A 9,858-nucleotide genomic window follows, 5' to 3' on the forward strand; every position below is an offset into this window, starting at 1 on the left:
GAACGCATGGAGCGGATTGGAGAAGATTGGAGGCGAGATTCGGAGTTTTTGATCGAAGGAAATTGATGCTCGGCATCGGTGTCGGTCGACACCAGTTGGGGTGTCGGTCAACACCAACGCGAGGACGGCTCGAGACTTTGGCAAGTGTCGATCGACACCATGTGGAGGTGTCGGTCGACACAAATTAGGGTTTTCGAGAGTGTCGGGCATGGTGTTTGATGTGCTGTCGGATGCGATGCGGATCGGACAGATCCGAACATCTTCGGCCAAGTCAAACTAGAAGCAGTTTTCCTCAGACAAGGCTCGGTGATAAAAGTCTAGAGAGAAAACAAACGGTGGAAACCGAGTTTGACGGAAATTAGACAAGCGGATTAGGAGATAATCTCTTGGTCGCGGCTTCGATCGGTGATCGAGCAGTCTTGGTTGCGGCTCGGTAAGAACGGATCGATGCGGATGGACCGAGACGAAACGGGGGAAACACGGAAAGGATCGAGAGTGGTTCACGAGGTGGAACGAGGGGGATCGACCGATGAGAATCTCCGGACGTGATGGACGGAAGCGGGACAAGATTTACCGATGAAATAACTCGACTCGACTAACCCGAGAAAGATGGTCGGATGGGGGGAACGTCTCGGTAAGAAACTCAAACCGATCGATTCTCGAGGAAATGGTCGAATGGAACGCAGCGTACGGATGGACGACGGACGCGACAGATAGATGGGTGGGATGATGCGACGGCACAGGAGAGATGGCTCGGCTTGTGATACGGTCGAACTGGTCGATGTCGAACCCGGTTCGAGATCAGCTAGGGTTTCTCGGTAGCCAAGTCCCGGACTTGGGCTAAGGAGAGAGGCGAGACAAGAAACAAAGATTCTCTCTTTGGAAATTAATTCAATCTTCAAGTCTGAGTTTAACAAGATAAGAGAAGAGTTTAAATAGTGTGAAGGTTTAGAGGGAGCCTAGGACACACGGACTCGCTATGGTCCGCACACGTTTGCCCTTGACGCGTCTCCACAGACGGTGAACACGTCGTCCCTCATTGTGGTTTAAACAAGGTCACACACGTCACACTATTCCAACGTTCAAAAAGGAAGAATCTAGACAAGTCCAAAACGCAAAGCTTAAGGGAAAAAGATAAAATAGGCCACGTCCTTAGGCTGGACGCGGGAACCACGTCATTGGCTTCAAAACGCGGCGTTGTGCATCAGAACTCGTTGCCTCGTTAAAACCCCTTCGGTAAACCCATTGGGACAAACCCGAAGTAGGAAAAAGTGTACAAGTCATGATTCTAACGTCTTTGGCGCCCTCGACCTTGGGTAAGGACGAAGGCCGGACGACCTAGCCAATGGTTGCCTTGGCCGAATCGATTTCTTGGTCTTCTTAGATGAACGCTTGCACGCGGTGCTTGATCTTGGAGTCTTGTATGAGCTCTTGGTCCGAGTGGTTGCACCGGGAATGATCCTAGGATTGCCGGCTCCAAGTTGTCCAACGGTGTTACGCATGTCCGAGAGGTGTCTAGGTCCAGCTCGAACGTCCCGGACGCATGACCGATCCCATGATCACATCAGTGTCGGTCAACACCAGTATGGTGGTGGTCGACACCAGATTGTCAGTGTCGATCGACACCATTTGGTGTCGGTCGACACCCTTCTTTCAGCTACGACGGATGTTGCATGCTTTGTATATTGCCTAGTTTGTTTATTGATTGTTGATTGTGGCATGTAGAGATCTTATTGCTTGTGTGTATAGCCCAGTAGATGGGAGGATTACCTCACTGAGTGTTTATCAAATACTCATGGATCTCAATGTGTTTGTAGTGCAGGTAAATGCAAAGTGTGATCGTGGAATCAAGGCAATGAAGAGGAGGATGTTTTAAGGACTCAGTTTGATGTTGTCTGGCATTGCTAGGTTGATAGAGTTGGGTCATTAGAACATTGCTAGGTTGCTGGTTCTCTGTTTCCTGTTATTTGATTATTGGATATTGTTGATGTTATATTTATTGGTTATATTATTGGATATTGAGATTGGTTATTCCGCTGATGGTTGTGATTTTGGTTAGGTGGCTTGTGGCTATGGGACCACTAGTTGTAGTTTATTTACTATATTATATTTATTATTTATTATTAAAAAAAAAAGGTCGGTCATTTCAGTGATTCCTTGTTCTTGCTTGTTTGTTTCTGTGTTTGTGTGTTTTTCTTGTTGGGATTGATTGCTACAGGTTCCTATGGATGTATATGGCTTGGGTTTTGAGTATTGGGCGATTTGGTGGAGTTTGGGAGCGAGATTCGACTCTCGGCTTCGTGCGAATCGTGGTTGAAGAGGTAGTGTCGATCGACACCAATTGGTGTTGGTCGACACCAGTGAAGCGGCATCGATCGACACTGTGGGATAGTGTCGGTCGACACCAAGAGCCAGTGTCGATCGACACTTGGCTGGTGTCAGTCGACACCAAGAGCTAGTGTCGATCGACACTTGGCTGGTGTCGGTCGACACCTCCCTTCCAGCGAGATGATGTTTGCTTTCCTGGTTTGTATGCTTTGTTTGTTGATTGTTTGGAATATTGAAATTACAGTTGCTCGTGTGTATAGCCCAGTAAATGGGAGGATTGCCTCACTGAGTGTTTATAAAATACTCATGCATCTCAATTTGTGTTTGTGGTGCAGGTAAAGGCAAAGAGTGATCGTGGAATCAAGGCAATGAAGAGGAGGATTTTCTAGGGACTCGATTGGTTGTTGTCTGACATTGCTAAGAGTTGGGTCATTAGAAACATTGCTAGGTTGCTGGTTCTATGATTCCAGTTGGTTGAATTTTGGATAATGTTATGTTATAATTATTGGATTATTATTGGATATTTATTGGATATTGGTAATTGTTATTTCCGCTGTTGATTGTGATTATGGTTAGGTGGCTAGTGGATATGGGACCACTAGTTGTAGTTTAATTATTATTATTATTTATTATTTTATTAATAAAAAAATGGGTCGGGTCGTTTCACTACTCCAGCTCAAGCACGCTTAACTGTGGAGTTCTCTCAGGACCCTTGACCGAAAAGATAACTGCAATTTAATGACATAGGTGGCCAATTCAATTCTTTTAAACCTCTCTGTCAGTCTCTGAAACCGGGGTGTCACAAGATCTCTTCAAATTATATATATACAATTCTTTTATAAAATTTTAGATATCACATAATTATGAGTTTGCTAGAAACCATAAATGTAAATGTTATTTTTCTTTGCTACACCATTTTTTTTTTTAAAAATTGAATTTGAGTTAATGAGATTTTATTTTTAAAACAACAAGAAACATGAACTAGACATTACTATCATATTTGAATTTAAATATTACTAGTTAGACATTTCTTTTCCCACAAATAACCATGAGCACTTTTGGGGTATTTTCAGTCCTTTTTTATACCTTTTACAAAATACTCAATCTTGTTATCCATTTTCAATAATACAATTTTTATATACAAAATGACTAAATTTTATTTCCTAAACTTCAAATACTAAACTCTACCCCCTCAAAACTATACCCTAAATGTATAATAGAAAATTCAAACCTAAAAATAAAATAAAAATTTAAGTTATTTTAACATCTCATATTGTGTTTGGGTAAAATAGGACAAAAATGAAAATAAACAAGAAAATGGGTAACTACAAAAGGGTACTTCAAACAATTTCTCAACACCTTTTCTTATTTTTGAAAATATATGGTTGTCATTTTAATTAATATTTTCACAAGTGAATGAATTTAAATTCTAACAAATTTTACTGTCGTCTAATTCATTTTGTTATGATCTCTTCATAAATATTATTTGTCCACAATATATTATTCTTCAGGAATCCTAATACATATATAGTTTTTTTCTTTTTTAATTTATAGAGGTTTTACTATATATATATATGCTCAAGCTGGTTTTACTATATATGTAGGGTAAGTTTAATGTATCAAATCAAAAATCAAATGAGAACTTATAACAATCGTTACAATCCGCTCGGTTTGACGGTGTCCACTCACCCAAAGAAGCAACTCTCCCTTCCCTTTTCTTAATTGATGATGTGTTTGATTAATTAAGTAAATTTACTAAATATGATAGATAGTACACCAAACCCCTTTAAACATAATTTGAACCAGAGACATCTTTTGAATTTCAAATTGTCTCCCAAACGTGATTTCCGAGGCACTCATTTACTTCTCTTTCTCTAACCCCGGCATAGCCATGGCTTGCCGGGGTCGGGTCTGTTCCCTTATTATTTGCTCCTACTATTCTCTCTCGTTAGTTTTGGTTTGGGTAAAGGACAGAACCTCAAAGTGACACCAGCTCCCAGTTTAAACCTTGAAGGTTTTGCACTTCCACTTTTATACCTCAAAGTAATAATATTGCTATTATAATACCTCAAATTGACTTATATATTCATCGATCAGAAAATTTAACAGAATTTTTAACTTTGTTAACAGAACTGTTAACAATAGTTAACGTCGTTGTATTATTGGATGTAATGGCCACATGCATCTGATTTTTTTTTTTTAATAAATAAAACGAACATTTAAATAAACTAAAATAATTAAAATGATAAAATCCCCAAATCGTTTGGGGGAGTTCATAAGAAAAGAAAAAAAAGATGCGAGAGAGAGAGAGATACGTAGAGTATAAAAAGAGAATCGAAGAAGAAAGTATTTTACTGGGTTGAAATGGGGTAAGAATTGTTTCAGCCTGTCAAAATTTTAATTGATTATAACTGTTTGTGATTTCCCAGTTGATTTGAAAAATTTCTGGGTTTAAGTTTTTTGGGTTTTGAGCATGTAATGTATCGATAGAATTTGTGTTTCTGAGTCTAAGTGTGTCTTTGTGTGGTTTCATATCAAAATTGCAGTGAGGAGATGATTAAACTAACAATTCACTATGGTGGAGAAATGGAGAAAGTGGAAGATGATTACAACTATCTTCATGAATTGGGTTGTAAAAGTGTTTTCTGGAAATTGGCGGAGGTTGGATGGATGAAGTTTGAAGACTATTGTAGGTCTGAACGTGTTAAGGCGCCAATAAGTATCATTTGGTTCAAATATGCAAGAGAGAAGATGAAGATGATGAAGTATGTGTTTGATAGCTCAAATTTTGACATGTTCGAGCTACATTCTTCTGCAAAATCAACAGGTGAGGTTGATGTATTTATCGAGCATGGTTGTCCAGATCATTTGATTGGTTATGTTGATGGAACAAGTATAATGGCTGAGGGGATAGGAGAAAAAGGATATGAAGCTGATGAAGAGGAGAGGATGGAAGAAGAAGTAGATTATGAATCAGGTAATGATGATGACAGGCCGCCAAAGGAAGAAAATGACCCTGAAGAATATGAAGATGAAACACATGTAGTTGAGAAAGAGATTGTTAACAATGAAAAAGAAGTAGATGGTGGAACTGATATTTTGAATGAGAACCAGAATGAAGGTAAGGGTCAGATAGAGGTCGATGATGGAGATGATGTTGTGATAGATGCAGGAAATAGGGCTAATGATGATAGGTTTCAGACAGTGTTTGAGGAAGGTACAAAGGCAACTGCAGGGTTAGATGAAGCTATGCGTAAATTGGCTGAAGAAGATGCAAAAAAATAAAAAGACAAAGAAGAAGAAGAAGAAACAGATCCAGAGTTTGGCTTAGAGGATGTAAATTATCCAGATACTCCAGTAGAGTCAGAAGAGGAGTGGGAGCAATGGAAAAATCCAGAACGAGAAAAGAAGAATCATAAGTATCATGGAGATTTAAATACAGAGCCTTATATCTGGTTGTTTCAAACGTTCAACAGTGGATTGGAGGTTAAGGATCAATTATTACGTTATTCTTTGAATACTCAATATGATATAAAGATGGCCAAGTCATAAGCAAATAGGATAGCTGCCATTTGTCGCACTAAGAAGTGTAGTTGGAGAGTGTATTGTTCAGTGGAGCCTAGGTTGAATAAGTGGATGGTGAAGGCATGTCACTACAAGCATAATCATGGAAAATCAAGTCGGGTTTCAATGCTGAAACAAGGTGTGATTGGAGGACTGTTTAGAGAAGAGATAAGAAGGAATGTTAACTTACCAGCTACAGCGATAAAAGACATTAACAAAGAACGCTATAACATTGTTGTTAACATATCAAATTGCTACAAAGGAAGACGAATTGCTCTAGACTCAGTCCTTGAAGCTCAAACAATACAATTTGGCAAACTATGGGATTATGAGAAAAAGATTAGACTGTCTAACAAGGATGTAACCACTGAGATATTAACAGTTGACATCAATGATAGACAACAGTTTAATGGGTTCTACATTTGTTTTAAAGAGTTTAGGGAGAGTTGGCAAAAATGTTGCAGACCTGTGATTGGCTTGGATGGTTGCTTTTTGAAGTAGGATTTAGAGGGTGATCTACTTGCAGCTGTTGGTAGAGATGCAGATAACAAAATGTATCCAATAGCTTGGGCAGTTGTACAGAGGAAAATAAAGATACATGGGGCTGGTTTCTACAGAAGCTGAAGTTGGATTTAAACCTGGGAATTGGCAAAAATCTTACCATCATTTCTGATAAACAGAAGGTAACATTCTGTTTTACTTTTGGAAATTTATTAAGAAAATATATTTTGATTGATGATTCCTAAACCTCAATCTGTTGACAACTTCTTTCAGGGTCTTGTTATTGCGGTTGATGCTGAACTTCCTCAAGCAGAGCATCGTATGTGTGCAAGACATATCTATGCTAATTGGAAAAAATCATTCAACAGGTCAGAGTATAAAAACTTGTTTTGGGGTGTTGCTTACAGCTATCATGAAGGAGAATATGAAGAAAATATGAAGATGGTACATGCATATGATCCTGCTGCATATGAGGCGTTGCTTGTGACAGCCAAGAAGGTGGTGTAGAGCATTTTTCAACCCGAAATCTCATTGTGCTGACGTCCACAACAATCTCTCAGAAGCTTTCAATAGGACCATTAAAATGGCCAGAACGAAGCATGTTATAACAATGTTGGAAGATATAAGAAGACAAGCTATGACAAGGATATCTCACAGGTGGTTAAAAGAATTCAAGTTAGACTCCCATCTCACACCTATCACACTTGCTATATTGGAGAAAGCAAGAAAGGATAAGAAGTATTGTAGGACATTACGCAGCAGCAACTACTTGCATGAGGTTACAGAGTTCAACATTGGTTATTCAGTTGACTTGGCAACACATCAATGTGCATGTCGCCGATGGGATCTAATAGGTATTTTCTGTGAACCTAAATTTGAGTTTACTTTTTTCATGATATTAATATGAGTCTCGTTATCTATGTTTGTTAGGCATACCATGCAAACATGCTGTATGTGTTTTAGACGACAATCAAGTTAATCCTGAGAAGTACGTTGCTGATTATTACCAATCCTCTTACTTGAAGAACACATATGTGGATAATATAAAACCAGTCAATGGTGAGCAACTATGGACAAAAACATGGAAATCTCCGATTGGGATTCCTAACATTCGCAAGCCAAGAGGTCGACCAAAGAATCGTGACAGAAAAAAAGAACCTTTTGAATCACTCCAAAATGCAGGAAAATCAACCAGACATGGGAGGATACCACATTGTAGCCAATGTGGTCAAGCTGGTCATATTAAGAGTGGTTGTAAAATGAAATTGTTGTTGTGGAGGGACCAAAAAACAGACGTGGTAGACCTCGTAAACTTCCGTCAGTTGAGGTATTTTCTCTGTCTTTTTGATTGACCAATGTTTAATAATTAGTTTTAAATTTCTTTGTTTTATTTCCATGAATTAGGTTCAGCCACTACGCCAACCAAAGACAAGGAAACCTAGAGTCAATTCAGCTGCTGGCTCTCATCCACTACCAACAATGAATCTAGCACTATTGATCAAACTTCTACTGCAATTAGCTCTCAGCTGCTTCAACCGGATCAATCAAGTTCTGCAGTTCATGCTTCTTCAAGTGCACCACAGCCTTCATTCTCCTCCAACAAACCAAAAAGCAAGAAGCGTGGACGACCTTTAAAGACAAGAAAAGTGGAAAACGTTCCAAGAGGAGTTGGAACATTTTGGAGTCCATTCACTGGTTTGCCATTTCAAGTGTTTGGAGACAAAGTGTATGATATGTCTAACAATGACCCTCAACCTCCTCTTTGAATGTTCATTTCTTTCAATTTCTGTTTTATGATGAAAACTTTTATGGTTTTACGTTGTCAATTTTTGGTTTTGGGACAAAATATGTCTTTTGAACAAGTTCTGAAAATTTTTCACCATGAATGTGCTTTTATGTTTATTTTCCTTTTTTTCCTTCAGTTTTCTAGAATATCTTTTTTAATTTATATAAAATCATGATTTATTTTAAAAAAACAAACAATGTTACAAAGTTAAAAATTCTGTTAAATTTTCTGATCGATGAATATATAAGTCAATTTGAGGTATTATATTAGCAATATTATTACTTTGAGGTATAAAAGTGGAAGTGCAAAACCTTCAAGGTTTAAAGTGGGAGCTGGTGTCACTTTGGGGTTTTTTTCTAGGATTTTCCTTATATATATATGCTCAAGCTGGTTTTACTATATATGTAGGGTAAGTTTAATGTAACAAATCAAAAATCAAATGAGAACTTATAACAATCATTACAATCTGCTCGGTTTGACGGTGTCCACTCACCCAAAGAAGCAACTCTCCCTTCCCTTTTCTTAATTGATGATGTGCTTGATTAATTAAGTAAAGGGAAAATTCCCCAAAAAAACACCAACTATTTAATATTTGCCAGAAAAAAACATGAATTTTTTTCGTTGCCAAAAAAATACGCAGACTATTTTTTAGTTGATAAAAAATACACGAACTATTATTTTTTTCCAGTTTCTCCTCGTCTCCGTTACGACCGTTAACGGTAATGTAACGGCGTTATTATTTTTGAAAAAAATCCCAGAAAAAAACACAAACTATTTATTTGTTGCCAGAAAAATACATGAACTTTTTTTATTTGCCTGAAAAATACATAATTTTTCATTTCTTATTTTTCCATCAATGTTAGAGATCATAGCTCATAACTTTCTCTGCTCTCTTGAACTTCATACAAGTTTTCACTACTATTTATGATAACTAAATTCAAAAACAAAAATACACAATTAGATTAATCGATTTCCAAATTTCTCAATTAGTATTGTTTTTGCATAAATAAATGGTGAATCTTGTTAGGTTACAAGAGTTGATGTCCCACAAAATGGCTATAATCTATGATCTCGATCAAGTTTGCGTACACCAGCCCATTTGATGATTTACACTGGCTATAAACATCATAAAAGGTACTAAACTAAAGAGATGCATATTTTTTTAAATGTATACAAAAGTCTACAAAGGTGGAGATCTCATAAAATTTTAGAGAAATGTTGATGAAGTTTCAAAATTTGTAAAGTCAGTATAAACCCAAAAACAACACTAATTGAGAAATTTAGAAATTGATTAATCTAATTGTGTATTTTTGTTCTTATTTTTGTTATCCTAAATAGTAATGAAAATTTAAATGAAGTTCAAGAGAGCAGAGAAGGTTATAAGTTATGATCTCTAACAATGTTAATAGAAAAATAAGAAATGGAAAATTAAGTATTTTTCAAGCAAAGAAAAAAAAGTTCATGTATTTTTCTGGCAACAAAAAAATAGTTTGTGTTTTTTCTGGATTTTTTTTCAAAAATAGTAACGCCGTTACAATACTGTCAACGGTCGAAACGGAGACGAGGAGAAACTGAAAAAAATAAATAATTCGTGTATTTTTTATCAACTAAAAAATAGTCTGCGTATTTTTCTGACAACGAAAAAAGTTCATGTTTTTTTCTGGCAGATATTAAATAGT

General features: G+C 37.2%; 1 pseudogene; it reads left to right on the top strand.

Moving 5' to 3' along the window:
- Positions 1-5,296: 5,296 nt before the first annotated feature.
- LOC147938237 (protein FAR1-RELATED SEQUENCE 6-like) lies at positions 5,297-8,159 on the top strand (annotated as a pseudogene).
- The last annotated feature ends 1,699 nt before the right edge of the window (positions 8,160-9,858 follow it).

The sequence above is a fragment of the Camelina sativa genome, chromosome 9 (assembly GCF_030686135.1).
Source record: "Camelina sativa cultivar CO46 ecotype springtype chromosome 9, ASM3068613v1".
Classification (NCBI taxonomy): Eukaryota; Viridiplantae; Streptophyta; class Magnoliopsida; order Brassicales; family Brassicaceae; genus Camelina; species Camelina sativa.